The following is a 17,528-nucleotide window of genomic DNA, read 5'->3' on the forward strand; positions in this document are numbered from 1 at the left end:
CCTTCTGGGAAGTGACTGTCGGAACTGTATGAGTGAGGACAAAAAATAGGGAAAGTTCATGTGGTGATTTTTAGGGAAGGTAACAAGTCTTTAAAGCCTCCGAGACGTAGCAAACCGACCGTCGGATATAGGTTGGCTCATGGGCCTAGTGAGAGGACGTGAGGCCCATTAAGGAAGGTGGGCCCATTGACTGGGATTAGACATGGGGCCCACTGAGAGGTGGCGGTCGAGGCGTTACTGTAACTCATCAGATTATGACACGTGTCAATTTTAACGATAAAAATCACAGTTTTCAAGCTTGGTAAAATGATGCATAAGATAATTGTAATCTTATTATATTAAAAAAAAAACTTTGTTAATCCTAAAAAGAAAAGGATTGTAAATACACCCCTCTATATAAGGAAATAGATGATGACATATTTTTCACCTAACAAAATAATTTCGACTATCTTTGTTTTATTGGTAAAATTTTCTTCTTTGTTTTTTATTAACCTTTGTTTGACACATCATTATTTTTGAAGAAGTCTCGAAGGTAATTTCTTTGTTTTCTAGTCGAAGCAACTATATAAAAAGATTCCTAGATATAAACACATGTTTTTGTCGTCGTTTCTGTGAATTTTGTTTTGTTTCTCAATTTCATAATGCATACTACGCAGTCTTTGACTTTGAAGTGTTAATAAAGTTTCTTATGCATAATAACTAAGGTTTTTGGGATTAACAAATTTCTCATGGTGTTATTATTATTTCTATTAATACACAAATGCAAGATAACAACAAGGATTATATAACACTAGATCAACTAAACAGAAAGTGTTCTTATCGTCTAACGATAGTATTTCTTACAAGAAAGTGGGAAGCAAATTTTTTTTTTTAAAAACAATGAGCTCATTGGAATAAATTTTCTCATAAAATAGGAAAAGGATTAAGGAAAATATACATAAAATTATTAATTCTAGAAAATGCAAATACTCACTTCTATTATAGCATAGATCGTCTCATATTATTCATCTAACAAAATAATTTAGTCAAAAATATTGCTTTCAACTTTGTTCTATTGGACAAATTTTCCTTATTTTTAAAAATCAAAACAAACTCCTACTTTCTACTTTTACAGTTTGGAATAGGTAATATTAATATGTTGACCCAAAAAAAAAATGAAAGATTAATATATGCATTTTCTTTTTCTAATACCGTATTTTAAATTTTATTGTAGCAGTTCTAGATTGTTTTATTTAATTTACATTTTTATTTTGAATTATTTGAGATTCATATATTACCGAGCTTATAATTTTCAATTATTTCATTAATTATGTCAAATTAGTTTTCTTCTAATTTTTCAACCTTGATTGGTTGGTCATAGTCCTTTTTTTTAGGAGTAAACATAATTGTTATCATTCAACCAATCTCAGAAGGAGAAAAAGAGGAAAAGGTCATCAACCTAATGGTTAGATAAAATAGGCTAATCAAACACAAGCCTACAGATAGATTGGAAAAACATAAATCGTTGTTGATAGATCCATAGGAGCTTAAAGACAGAGAATACATCATGGTGTGTCAAAAAAACTTCCATAAATACATTGAGTAATTTAATTTTAGTTACTATCAAAAGATTTTGTGACGTTGGAAAAAGGTCTTTAGTTTCATTGGTTCCTGGAGGAAGCCATTGTGAGATAGCTAAAAGACGTGAACATGTTCTTTCCACATTGGAGGAGGGCAAAGCTTAGGTTCTCTCTATTGTTGAGGCACTTGGACGCAAGGTTATCTCCCCAAGGGAAGAAGGTGGGGGAGGTTGGACGCAAGTTACTCTCCATAAGGCAGGAAGTCGGAGCGATGGTTCACTCCATGGTGGAGGAAATTGGACGCAAGTTTCTCTCCATAAGGGAGGAGGGCAGAACCGAGGTTCTCTTCATGGTTAGTCATACACTATTGTGATTAATTTATTTTTTATTCAAATGTTTTTTGAGCCAATAATTTTAGTGATTTAAGAAACTATGCAAAAGCGAAAGTAAAGAGACATATAATAGTTGGCTTAATGTGTTCATATAAAAATTTTCTAGGTGGTGGTAAATAATATATTTGTAACATACAGTATACCTAGGTATAAATAATACACTTTTAATGGTAACATACATAAAAAATTTGCATATGGATATACATAAATCAGTGCATTATAGCAAATGTTTTTTATAAATAATATACAATAAATTTTATTAAATTTTTATTAAATTTAATTTTATTTACAAAACTTTAAACTCGCACATCGTGCGGATCCTTATCTAGTTTATTATATTCTTTACCAAGATCAAATTAAACTAATTTAAGATATTTTAATAGTCTAATTTATTATATAATACAAAATATTATAAGAAACTGAATATAAATATTCAAAGAACACCTGCTACTCAATTGGAATTTTGTTTCATTTAAATATTTTATTCGTCTAAAAATTGAAACTATAGCATATGCGGGAAAATATATTTTTATTATTATATGGATGATATGATGATTTTCTTTTTCACAAAAATATAATCATATAAATATATTTATTATTAGGTGAAATATAATTAATGACAAATTGCTATGTTAAGTTAGATATCTAATCTATATATTTCTTTTGATTGGATATATATATATATATATATATATATATATTTGTGTTTGTGTGTGTGTGTTTCGAAATTAAGAGTCAACTCAATCAGGCTCGACGACCGGAAGATGCAAAATGAAATTCGGGTTGGCCGAAATAATGTATTTTTTTTTCTAAAATAATTAAATTAAATAAATTAATATTTGATATTTTGACCCTTAAAGACTATCGTTACTTTGTTTTTTAAAACTTATATTTGTAGTGGCATTATGATGTAATTATTTACATTTTTTTAAGGTTAAGTTTAAAAACTTAGTTTAATAAAAAAGAAAACATAACTTTCATTTGATTGTAGAGGAGAGAGAGCCTACAATATATGTAAAGATCAATCCGGACATGATGTAACATAGATATAATGGTAAAAAGAGATGAAAATACCATTTATAACCATTAATCCAGAAAACACATACTCTCACAATGTATATAATATTTATGTTCTATTAACATAAAATTATAACAATAGAAATTTTATTTACCTCATAAAAGTTCAAGCAGTAAAAGTTATCATGCAGATAACATGTTATAAACTAGAAGGTAACAAACTAAATTATGAGAAAAGTAAGGAAGAAGAGATAAAAATTCTAGAAAGACTTATTTTTCTTATATTTTCATTCTTCTACAAAATTCTTATAATTATAGTGGCAAGGAAAATATGATAACTCATACTTAGAGAGACAAAGACAGGTGTAGAAGAGCTAATGATAAGTGGTGAACAATTATTACATCAAAAGAAAAAGATAAGTGTAGAGGAAAAATGACAAGTGTAAACCATAAGAATAGGACCAGTCCGAAACGGTGAGCTGTTTCAAGCAAAAGGAAAATTTGCTCTCCTTAAATATTAAAAGTATCACAAAGTTACAACATGGGGGGATTCGAACAAGAAACTTGAGTAACATATCATGGAAGCTTAACCGTTGGAGCACAAAAGAGAATTAATAATTTGATTCCATCAAAAATACTTATTTATTGTGATTTCTAAAACTCTTGTTTGTTGGACTTTAGCTCTTGGGCCATGCATGCTTGTATGTAGGGTGTATATGTCAATGAGGTGGAAGACACTTGTTATCATAGATAATCATACCTATTTTGTAACAATCATAAAATTCAAAATTTTCTTCAAAATCTATCATTTCTCTTCATTTCATTTTGAAAAGACCGCACCCGAGACGATCTCACCGGAACCCCATAATTCCGACGAGACAACCGGCGTAAAAATCGCTCCATACAAAAACTTCCACAATACACAAAGTTACTAAGTCGCACAACCAACCACCCATAGCGACCAAGTAACAAGAGAGGTGGGCTGGAATATTTGATTTTGTCCAGCCACGGACAACACTTCCCCACAACTACTCTAATTCACTAAAAACTCCTCTAGTACCCCCGAAACGGATGACATCACTTCAGCCAATCTCTTATCATCCAAACCTAACTCCAGCTATCTTCCTATGACCCAAACACACAACAACATGTTGCCGACCGACACCACCTTGGTGTCGCTTGACAGCCCAACTTTACCACAAAATCGTCTATACCAGACCACAATACACACACTTGACTAAAACAAAAACCAACTGTTCATTTTACAATCCCACCGTTAGATATGAAGATTACAGCACCACGAAGCTACCTACCAAAATTCTACAAAATCGGACTCCGTTTCATCCTCCAAACATTGCCCCAAAGTAGCCCTCTCGAACTAGTTCGGTGTTGGTGTCGACCATCGATTCTCTAATCGATCAAAGCCATTCTTCAAGCTTCTTCTTGCCGCAAATCCCTAATCCACTATAACCATTGATTCTCTAATCGATCTAACACTAAAACAATAACACTTACCTGGATTATAGCCATGAGAAAGCTTCCTTGTGTCTCCCAATCCACCACCAATCTCCCATCCATCCCCTCACACATGAAGAAGACGGATCTCCCTTCTTCTCCTTAGTTCCCAGCACAGCTCTCCCTTCCACAGCCACAGATCTCACCAAAAACATCAAGAACAATCCTAAAAACTCTCAAGAACACTCTCAAACGCTTTCTCTCCTTTTCCTCTCTTTCTCTCACTAAAGGGCGACCAAAAGCACATAATCCCTCGACCTGGGTCGCTTCTCCACTTATATACTTGGTTTGGACAAACCAATTAATCCAAACCGGCCCAAAATCGCAAATTAAAACAATATGGTCGAACCATAAAAAGTTGGTGTTGATCGACACACCCCTGGTTTCGATCGACACACCCTTGGTGTCGATCGACACCCATCCTCAAATCACACTATTTGGTTCACGGATGTTACAATTCTCTCCCACCAACAAGGATTCGTCCTCCAATCCCGCAGAACCATCCATCCGCCAAGGACCTCCGTACAACTGTCAACACGGCCCGCACATCCTCCGACCGGACTGAACACCGTCAGCCAAGGTTTCCCCTGCAACTGTCGCTACAGCCCGCACCTCGGAGTTCAGTCGGAAGGTGTGGGCTGTTGCGACAGTTGCAGGGGAAATGAACTCCGAGGTCTCCCTCTAGCCAATATAGTCACATCATATACGTTATTTTCTCAACTCATCACTTCCCCCGCCCACGGGTCGCTACCCACGAGACATGCTGGCTCGCTTTCAGGCTCACTTCCTTCAGCTACGGCATCCAGGAAGTCACACACACTCCCCCCGCTCTCAGCTCGCAACCTTCGAGTCATACCGGCTCACTGCCAGGCCACAGCCTACAGCTAGGGTATCCAGGGAGTCTCACACACTCCCATCCCCCCAGTCTCAGGTTGCAACCTTCGAGTCATATCGACTCACTGCCAGGCCACAACCTACAGCTATGGTATCCAGGGAGTTGCTCACACCCACTCCCTCCGCTCTTGGATCGCAACCCTCGAGACATACCAGCTCACTGTCGAGTCGTGGGCCACAGCTATGATATCCAGGGAGTCTCAAAGTCCCGCACTTGGGTCCTCACCCTAAAGCATGTCGTGGCCCCAAATTTACCACAAAACTGTCTATACCAGACCATAATACAAACATTTGACTAAAACACAAACCAACCATTTATTTCACAATCCCACCGTTGGATATGAAGCTTACAGCACGACGAAGCTACCTACCAAAATTCAGACAAATCAGAGTCCGTTTAATACTCCAAAAATTGCCCCGAAGTAGCCTTCTCGAACGAGTTCGCGCTGTTTATATGCAGGTGTTGGTGTCGACCGACACCATTGTGGTGTCGGACGACACACCCCTGGTATAGATCGACACCTATTTAGTTCACGGATATTACACATTTTCCTTTTTCCTTACACTTAGATTTAGATTGAAGATACAATCTTAACCACTCCCCATAGTGCATTATCCCTTTTGTGTGGAATGGTTAGTTAAAACTTAAAACCCTTGTATATATACCTAACAACATAATATATCTTTGAAGAGTAAGAGTATATAATAATACCTGTGATGGCCATATATATCTCAACGGCCCATATGTGCTAAGGAGCCAAATTCCCGTCTAAATAATTAAGTCGGTTAGTTTTTTGGTTTTCGTTTAGAATAGGTTATTTTAATTTTTTTGATTCATGTATATCTTCTATATTCTAGGATCTCGATCTCGAGCTCGACCCTTGACATGTATAAATACTTATAATCTTATGATGAAAGGTATGGAGAAACTTATATAAAGTTGAGTTTCTTAATAAACTCTTGAATGGGACCTTATCGATTTGGTATAAGAATCATCTTGCTTTTGATTCGGACCACTTCGTGGTATCAAGAACAATCTTCGATCCACCATCTATCTCTGTTTTGATTTGGACCACTTTTTGGTATCAAAACTTATTTTGATCATATTTTTCGGCCTTAACCCGGACCACCTTTGTGGTTGTAACATTCGTGAACCAGAATCTCGGTTTGGGAGTTGCATCGATCGATGCGATGCACTGTGTGCATCAGTTGTTGCAAGGTCGGTTTTCGCGGACGAGTTTAAGTTAAACGTAAAGTTTTGGGTTAGCGAAAATCCTGGAATCGTGTATAAAAGGAGGAACTTGTGGGTTTACCCGAGTTTGGCCGTTTTTTGAGAAAAATAAAAGAGAGGAAGAGGTTCTTAAGTGTTCTTGAGAGTTCTTGGCGATTTGTGGCTGGTCTTGTGGAGATCTGTAGTTGGGATCGTTATAGGAGCTTGCTAGGAGTGTAAATCTGTTGTTTTAGAGCCAGAATCTTATTTGGCAAAGGTGAGTGCATGACCATGGCTTATCTAAGCTTGAGATTCTCTGATTTTGCTTGGTTATGTGTTATATGGTTGATTCCTTGGCCTGCTATAAAGTTGTTGAGTCACAAGAGGCGCTGGGAGGCTTCTTTGTGGCATTAGTTTGTGTTTTGGTGGTTTAGGAATGGAGATCCGGCGAGGAACTTTGGGGAAGAAGATACTCGGCATGTGCGTCGATCGATGCACTTTGTGTTTCGTCGATGCAATGCGAGGATGATGCAATTTGACCTAGGAGCATCGGTCGATGTAGTGTTGGTGTTGGTCGATGCAGGTGAATCTTGCATCGGTCGATGGAAGTTGCATTGGTCGATGCAACCCCAGTTGGTGTCGGTCGATGCATGGGTTGGTGTCGGTTGATGCAGATGTCCTGGTTTGTTGTTTGTTTTGTTGATTGTTTTTTGATGGTTAGAGATATCTCAATTGCTTATGTGTATAGTCCAGTAGATGGGAGGATTGCCTCACGCATCTCATATGTGTTGTTGTGCAGGTAAAGGCAAAGTGTGATCGTGGAATTGATAACTCTCTAATTTACATGTTTTAGACACCCATTTTTGTCTACATTTTGCATTATATATACCCTAACCTTAGCATTTTTAGGTCCTTTACTGTAGGAATTTGCATTTAGGCCACTTAGGGTGATGCATTGTTGCATTTGTGCATTTTTGATGAAAACATGTGCTTTAGAGCCTAAAATGGGGAAAAACAGGGTCAAACCCGAGCATGTACCCGAAGGAGCAATTGTGCAAGAAGAACATTCCGAACCTTAACCCGATCAAAGAGGATCTAAGAGCAGGAAGAACAACCCTTACACCTATCTGAGGACCTACCCGACTTGAACCTCGTGCACCGCCTCGAGCAGACCCTCGGGCAGGACTGAGTAGCTAGGTTAAAGGGCTTTCCATATATAAACCACCCTCTTCTTCCTCTTGCCCTAGCACGCCGCAGACAGTCAAACCAGAGAGCGAGAGCTTCTGAGAGATATCTTGAGCGACTCAAACACTTTTTCCACTTTGTTAGGATTCGATTTTATATCTTTGGCTATTCTTTTTAGTTTTGATTATGTACTCTTCTACTTTTACTCTATTATCAATACAATGCAATTTTCGTTTATTTGTGTTTGTATGCTTTCTACCATGAGATCTGAGTTATGAAATAAAGTTTCTAGGGATGGGATAGACAAATAAGTGTTCTTGATCGGATAGGATATCTTAGCTTGAATATTTATTTTATATAAATTTTCTTCTAGATTGATGTTCTTAATGCTATTTTTAGGAGCTTTCGCATCTTGATTGTTTACGTTTTTATTCATAACTCGACCCCATACCCAAACTGGTACTCGATCACCAGCTTCGTGTACACCTTCAAGCTGTTCATACTCGTCTTCTTTATTTGATCACTCCACCCGATCCTTTACTCGAATGCTTGCATCGAGTACTTAGGTCGTGTGGTTCTTGTTCTTTTATTTACCTTTGCTTATTTTAGGATTGTTAGATAAAACCCAATTATTGCTTGGCTTCACTTGCTTGTTTCTGATCATATCTTATGTGCTAGCATAACAACCATTTGGATTGATAACCCTTTGTACTACAACTGCATAGGGAATTGATACCCTGGGTGAAAATCCTCTTATCAATTTGGCGTTGTTGCCATTTGGTTGAATTTTATTTGCTACGTTTAAGATTTCAGCACTTGCTAGATCAAGTTCGTTTCTAAACTTTGGTTCGGAACTAACTTGTTTACTTTCGTGTTTGTTTGTTCGTCACCTTGATCAATCAGACCTTAGTGTACTCACTCGGTTAATTGATTGTGCATGCAAATGCAATCTAAGGGTAGCCAACACTTGAGCCCTTTCATCGACAACATCGACAGACCAAGGTTACTCCGTCAACAACAAGTACCACAACTGCAACCAACAACAATTGAGGAGATCATGAATAATCAGAATGGTCCACCAGCTCCTCAAGACATGGCATTGTGCCACCTGCTGTTCAAACCAATAACTTTGAGATCAAGAGTAGTCTCATCCAGATGATTCAGAGCAACAAGTTTCATAGACTACCAATGGAGGCCCCATTGGATCATCTAGATTAGTTTGATAGGCTCTGTAGCCTAACCAAGATCAATTGAGTCAGTGAATATCGATTCAAACTCCGGCTTTTCCCATTTTCTTTGGGTGACAAAGCACACATTTGGGAGAAATCACTCCCCAAGGAGTCCATCACCACTTGGGAGGCATGCAAAAAAGTGTTCCTTGCCAAATTCTTCTCCAACTCCAGAACTGTAAGGCTGCGAAATGACATTTCCAGCTTTGTTTAGAAAAGCAATGAGACGCTCGGGAAAGCTTGGGAACGTTTCAAGGGATACACAAGAAGATGTCCTCATCATGGCTTCAACAATGCTTCATTGCTAAGTACACACTACCGAGGTGTGGTCCCTAAGATACAGATGTTGCTGGACACTGCTAGTAATGGTAATTTCCTCAACAAGGGTGTTGATGAAAGTTGGGATCTAGTGGAGAACTTAGCTCAATCTGATGGGCATTACAATTAGGAGTATGATCGCACTATACGCTTTTCTAGAGAGGATGATGCCAAGTAAAAGAGAGATATGAAAGCACTCAACGAAAAATTGGACAAGCTCCTCAACCAGCAGCAGCATGTCCATGCCATCTCAGAGGGAGACCAGTTTCAGCAACAAGATGGGGAGAGTGCTCAAGTAGAGGATGTGAACTACATCAACAATCAAGGAGGTCACAACAACGGACGCAGCAACTACATCCTCAATCACCAGGCTCTCCATCCAACCACTTCATACGGAATTAACCAGGCTCCCCTTGACATGCTATCCATGATGCAACAAGTCCTGTCTACTTAGAAATCAGATGTCGTACACATAAATAAGCGATTCGATGATCTCGCCAGTCGCTTATCCACCAACTACCACAATCTGCATCTCAAGTTTGATGCATTGATTTCTCGAATTCAAACGCTTACAGATAAGTCGGCTTCAACTTCAAAAAGCCATGAGTCTGCGCTCGCCATAGCCCTACGGAGTGGACGACACCTACCGCCTAGAGAGGCACCACCGACCATTACTGCGGACAGCAATGACCTAGATGGGGAGGATCTCCGTGAGCCGCCAGCTTCTGCTCAACCACCAAACCATTCTCTCTTGAAATAAATGAGGATCATGAACCCACGTCTATATTAGAGTGCACTCAAGGAAAAGATTGGTTAAATTGGAAAGAAGCCATTGACGTGGAGTTAAATTCATTAAAGAAAATGAATGTGTTTGGTCCGATCTTAAGGACACCATTTGATATAAAGCCAGAGGGACACAAATGGGTCTTTGCAAGGAAGAGAAATGAGAATAATGAAATCGTAAGATATAAGGCACGGCTTGTAGCACAAGGATTTTCTCAAAGACCAGGAATAGATTATGAGGAGACATACTCCCCTGTGATGGATGCAACGACTTTTAGTTTTTTAATAAGTCTGGCTATAAGAGAAAAACTTGATTTGCGGCTAATGGATGTAGTGACCGCATATTTATATGGTCCACTGGATAATGAGATTTATATGAGATTATCAGAGGGTATTGAGCTCAAAGATAAGAGTGGTTCTCGAGAACAATACTGCATAAGGCTAAACAAATCCCTTTATGGACTCAAACAAAGTGGGCGTATGTGGTACAATACACTAAGTGAGTACCTATCTAAAGAAGGCTATATGAATGATCCATTAGTCCATGTATTTTTATAAAGAAGTTTGCAAACAAAGGGTTTGTAATCATAGCAGTATATGTGGATGATTTAAATATCCTAGGAACCTCTGGGGAAATCCCCCAAACAGTTGAATATCTCAAGAAAGAATTTGAAATGAAAGACCTAGGTAAAACTAAGTTCTGTTTGGGATTGCAGCTTGAGTACATAAATGATGGAATCCTTGTGCATCGAATATCATATACTGAAAAGGTACTCAAGAGATTTAATATGGACCATGCTCACCCATTGCCTAGCCCAATGGTTGTGAGAAGATTAAATTTGGATAATGATCCATTTGGTCCAAGGAAGGATGATGAAGAGATTGTCCGTCCGGAAGTGTCATACCTAAGTGCTATAGGAGCTTTAATGTTTTTGGCTAACCACACTAGACCAGACATTTTTTTTGCCGTAAACCTCCTAGCAAAATTTAGTTCTTGTCCAACCCAAAGGCACTAGAACGGTATCAAACATGTGTTGCGTTACCTACAAGGAACGCTTGATTTGGGTTTATTTTATACTAACCATAACAAAGAAGGTTTAGTTGGTTTTGCTGATGCAGGTTATTTATCGGATCCACATAATGCTAGATCTCAAACCGGCTATGTGTTTACACACGGTGGTACAGCAATTTCATGGCGTTCAATGAAGCAGAACATTGCGGCCACTTCATCTATTCATGCAGAAATTTTGGCTATGCATGAGGCCAGCCGTGAGTGTGTGTGGTTGAGATAAATAACTCAACACATCATGACAGATTGTGGCATGTCCGAATACAAGGAACCAACCATCATATATGAGGAAAATACTGTTTGCATCGCACAGCTTAAGGAAAGTTACATCAAGGAAGATCGGACGAAGCACATTTTACCTAAGTTCTTCTTCACACATTAACTACAAAAGGCCGGAGAAGTTCAAGTGGTGCAAGTTCTATTTTGTGACAATTAAGTCGATCTCTTCACCAAATCATTACCGACATCGACATTCAAGAAGCTCACGCACCAGATTGGGATGCGGAGACTCAAGGACTTTTAGTGATGCTTAGAACAGGAGGAGTAATACGTGTTGTACTCTTTTTTCTTCACCATGGTTTTGTCCCAATGGGTTTCATGGTAAGGTTTTAATGAGGCAGTACAATGGGATTCTTAAACTTGTCCTCTCTCAGCTCCTCTTAGAAGCCGTCGCCGAAGTCACCAGTCTCCTTCTACTCTTTCTAGTTCTTTCAAACTTTCATTGCTTTTGGGATCAAGTTACTTTTGTGACATATAGAGACGTTTCCTTTGAACCCCTTTTGATTTTTGATTCGTTTTTGATGCTATACTTTATAATATCAATGTCGTTTCTTTGCACCATGAGCGAGTAGTTTTATTTGTTGGATTTTATGGGGTGATTTAAGGGGAATTCATGGTTCACTTCAATTAGGTTGTTAGATCTTATTTTCGGTTTATATTAGAGTTCTCTTGGGACATCTTTATCTTAATGCATGTGCTTGGATTGATCACCGAGTGCTGATCTAGAGAATGGGAGCATTAACCGCATTATCCCACTTCTCCTAACTAGTATTATACTGAAACCTCACGTCGTAACCTGCGTAAGTTGAGTTGCGGAGTTTGGTGAATGTATCGAACTGGTTTTACTAGCTGGTTAACATGCGTCGTTGCCTGCGAAATTTAAGTAACGGAGTATGAAGACTTTAGTCTTTCATTCTATGATAATACCTTGTTAGTTCATTAGTGTTTCGTAATTGAGAACCTAGATCGAAATTAGTATTTACTTGTTAGATCTTACACTTCATAATGTTTAGAACCATGAAAACCCTGAGATGACTCCCAAAACGTCCAACGCCTTAGTCTTATATTTTTAAATCGCTTTTATTTACTTGAAATAGATATTAGGAAAACCAAAACCCCAATCTCTTATTTAGTCTTACCCATAGTTCCTTCTCTTTTAATTCAATTTTTGTTAGCTATTACTCTATGTGGGATCGATCCTAAAATACTATATTGATTAACTGTGCACTTTCAATCGTCGTGTGGTCTTTTCAGGTAAAAGATTTGGAGTGAAATTCCACACACATCACCGAACATTTACAACCATCGAAATTTTTTATGTATGTTGAATAGTTAAGCTAAAAGAATCAATATTAAGATAATGTATACAATCATCAATGGCCCTGTTCGTTTGGTGAACTAGACATAATATATGGATAAAGTATCAAGATGCAGTATGTGGACGCAATATCTAGATGACGTTTATTTGTGTTATTACTTGATGTGTCCATAAATTGTATCTGGATGCAATTACGTTTGTTTGGTAATTTAATATTTGTATCTAGATACAATTTATCTAAAAGACCAAAAAAACCTTTATTTTATGTTGAATATGTTTTAGTGGTTTTAATTTATTCATGTTTTTACTTCATTTTCATATTAAATATAAATAAACATTTAAAAATGAGATTTTGCTGGTCAAGTAATATTGACAACCAGATATTATGTTGACTATCAATTTTCTGGTCAAGTATTATGTTTCAATACTGGTCAAGTAATAATATTTAGAGATCTTTTTTAATACTGGTCAAATAATATTGACAACCATAGCATATTTAGTTAAACAATATTTCAAAACCTTAACTAAATATGCTAAAAAATATATATTTCATTATGTACAAAGTAATTAATATCACTTGACCAGTATTGAAACATAATAAGCTAATAAAATAATTTTTAATACATCTATAGGGAAATAAATCAAAATATTATATTATTTTGAATCTTTGACCAGGAAAAAAAAACATTAAACATATTTAGTGTTGTTATATATTTTATATATAATCAGTTTAGGTGAAGAACAACTCATTAGAAAAAGTTGACTGAATATCACTAAAATAATAGTTATCACTATGAAAACTTTAGTGGCATTTTGTTTTACGATCATCTTCATTATATCTTTTGTTCATTGTCTTCATACAACTGCTGAAAGTCCTGGTAATTTTTTATTGTTATTCATACTTTCATTTTGTAAATATCATTATGATGATTTCACTCTTTGTTAATGGCTATTGATTATTGTTAATACTGTATATAGGTTATCAACCTAGCCGATTTTTGCGACCAGCACTCAAATGCTACAACTATCACTTGTGTGACCGTGAATTCTGCAATGCATTTTGTATTGAGAAAAAGGGATATGATCATGGTTTCTGTCCTAATAGAGCAAAATGTTGTTGTGTTGAATTTTGATACTATAACTAACTAGTACATAATCACATGTATTGGTATCTTCTTAAAAAATAAATCTATAATTTTCACATGTTTTTGAATTTACAAAGAAGATCTAGAGAGGAGTACATAAACTTTACCAAATAAAAGTTAGATTCATTTTCAAGCCACATATTTTATGAAAGTTTAGTAAAAGCTAATATAAGTTAATAAGTGAAAATTGAAATGTAGAAAATTAAAAAATAAAGTATGTGTTGCATATATTGACTCTATTATTGTAACGCCAAGACCTCCATCTCATAGTGGGCCTTATGTCCACTCCCAGTCCATAGGTCCACTTTACTTAATGGGCCTCATGTCCTCTCACTAGGCCTGTGAGCCCATCCTCCCATCAGAAACACAATTAATGGGCCTCACATCCTCTCACGTCTTCCCTGAAGCTCCTCGCCAGATCTCCGTTCAATGGAAGAGGTTGTGGAATGGTTTGGTGGTTGAGCATAAGCTGGCGGATGACCAAGAATCTCTTCATCGTCCTTCCTTGGACCAAATATATCATTATCCAAATTTAATCTTCTCACAACCATTGGGCTAGGCAATGGGTGAGCTTGGTCCATATTAAATCTCTTGAGTACCTTTTCAGTATATGCCATTCGATGCACAAGGATTCCATCATTTATGTACTCAAGCTGCAATCCCAAACAGAATTTAGTTTTACCTAGGTCTTTCAATTCAAATTCTTTCTTGAGATATTCAATTGTTTGGGCGATTTCCCCTGAGGCTCCTAGGATATTTAAATCATCCATATATACTGCTATGATTACACACCCTTTTTTTGCAAACTTCTTTATAGAAATACATAGACTAATGGGATCATTCTTATAGTCTTCTTTAGCTAGGTACTCACTTAGTCTATTGTACCACATACGCCGACTTTATTTCAGTCCATAAAGGGATTTGTTTAGCCTTTTCTTTGAGCTCAATACCCTCTGATAATCTCATATAAATCTCATTATCCAGTAGACCATATAAATATGCGGTCACTACATCCATTAGCCACAAATCAAGTTTTTCTCTTATACCCAAACTTATTAAAAAACTAAAAGTCGTTGCATCCATAACAGGGGAATATGTCTCCTCATAATCTATTCCTGGTCTTTGAGAGAATCCTTGTGATACAAGTCGTGCCTTATATCTCACGATTTCATTATTCTCATTTCTCTTCGTTACAAATACCCATTTGTTTCCCACTGGCTTTATATCGAATGGTGTCCTTAAGATCGAACCAAACACATTCCTTTTCTTTAATGAATTTAACTCCACGTCAATGGCTTCTTTTCATTTTAACCAATCTTTTCCTTGAGTGCACTCTAATATAGATGTGCGTTCATGATCCTCATTAATTTCAAGGTTGCCGAGAGGAGTTTTAGAAGACTTGCCAGTCAAGGTAGGATCAGTAGATGTATCAATCGACTTTGTGGTCTTAGAAATGGATGTAGAACCAAGGGACCCGCTAATCCTAGGACGACCAATGACAGATGTGAGGAACGAGAAGATCGATCTGATGCTCGGGGAAGACCTTACTATGCAGTTTGATATTCGAGAAACTATGAAAAAACCCACAATCGCAGGGCAAATCTTGTGGATAGAGGAGTAGAGAAATTGCGCGAGGAGGCATTTGAGGAGGTAACAATCGGAGATTACCTACTGACGGCACTAACAAAGGATGGTGAGGAGGGATTCGTATACCAGGAAACAAAAATCTTTAAGGAACAGCATGACACCTATAGAGCAGTCATTGAGCCAGAATTAAGTGAGGATCTAAAGGAGGCTGAGAATGATAGGATGATGCTCGACGAACAAAGCTTGAAAAAATCAGCTGTCACCTCCTGCGTTATGTCATGCAGCTGTTCAACACCAGCCCACTCGGCCACCAGCCCGATCACCAGCACGACCACTTTGTCGGATAGTATGATCGCGCACCACTCCGAGCCGCAAATCCAAACCACCAATGATTGGTCAGATTCAAGGGCACCTAAAGTAGAACTCAAACCTCTTCCATCCAGGCTAAGGTATGCTTTCTTGGGATCTAATACAACCTATCCAGTTATCGTCAATTCTAGTTTGCCAGAAAAATAGCTTAAATTGCTTTGCACTGAATTAAGAAATTATAGAAGAGCAATAGGTTACACTCCAGACGACATCAAGGGTATATCTCTTGATCTTTGTACCCATAGGATAAACCTAGAGGATGAATCGTACTCTAGTGTAGAACCTCAGCGTAGGCTAAATCCAAACCTGAAAGAAGTGCTGAAAAAGGAAATTTTGAATTTGCTCGATGTTGGAGTTATCTACCCTATCTCTGATAGTACTTGGGTGTCTCCGGTGCACTGCGTTCCGAAGAAAGGTGGAATCACCGTTGTCAAGAACGAGAAAGATGAGCTAATTCCCACAAGGACAATAACAGGTCATCGAATGTGTATTGACTATAGGAAGCTTAATGCGGCCTCTAGGAAGGATCACTTTTCTCTGCCTTTCATCGACCAGATGCTAGAGAGGCTGGCTAACCACCCCTATTATTATTTCCTTGACGGGTATAGTGGGTTTTTCTAAATCCCTATTCACCCTGCCGACCAGGAGAAAACAACATTTACCTGACCATATGGTACGTTTGCCTATAAGAGGATGTCCTTCGGTCTCTGCAACGCTCCTGCAACTTTCCAAAGATGCATGACGTCCATCTTCTCAGATTTGATAAAAGAGATGGTGGAGGTTTTCATGGACGACTTTTCAGTATATGGAGCTTCTTTCTCTTCCTGTCTTTCAAACCTCTACAAGGTGCTCAAAAGATGTGAAAAGACAAACCTAGTGTTAAATTGGGAGAAGTGCCACTTTATGGTTCAGGAGGGGATAGTCCTAGGCCACAAGATCTCAGAAAAGGGAATAGAGGTCGACAAAGCTAAGATTGAAGTGATGGTTCAACTGCAACCTCCCAAATCTGTTAAAGACGTCTGAAGCTTCCTAGGTCATGCATGATTCTGCAGACGAATTATTAAAGAATTCTCCATGATTGCGCGACCATTAGCGCGGCTCCTTTGCAAAGAAGCAGAATTTATTGTCGCAAAGGATTGTTTAGACGCTTTCAACAAGATAAAGGAGGCTTTGGTGAGGGCACTGATAGTTTAGGCACCTAACTGGGATCATCCTTTTAAGATTATGTGCAATGCATCGGATTACGCTGTAGGGGCAGTGTTAGGCCAGAGGATAGACAAAAAGCTCCATGTGATCTACTACGCCAGCAGAACCATGGACGATGCCCAGACGAGGTATGCGACGACCGAAAAGGAGCTCCTTGTTGTGGTTTTTTCATTTGAGAAATTCCAGAGTTACTTGGTCGGATCGAAAGTAATTATTTACACGGATCATATCGTCCTAAGGTACATTTACTCAAAAAAGGACACAAAACCCAGGCTTCTCAAATGGATCCTTCTTCTGCAAGAATTCGACATAGAAATTCTGGATAAGAAAGGAATTGAAAACAGGGTAGCCGACCATTTGTCTAGAATGAGAATTGAGGATCCACTTCCAATAGATGACTCAATGGCCGAAGAGAGACTAATGCATATCTATTTCCTGGAGGAAATGAGCCAC

The sequence above is a fragment of the Camelina sativa genome, chromosome 1 (assembly GCF_000633955.1).
Source record: "Camelina sativa cultivar DH55 chromosome 1, Cs, whole genome shotgun sequence".
NCBI classification, from domain to species: domain Eukaryota; kingdom Viridiplantae; phylum Streptophyta; class Magnoliopsida; order Brassicales; family Brassicaceae; genus Camelina; species Camelina sativa.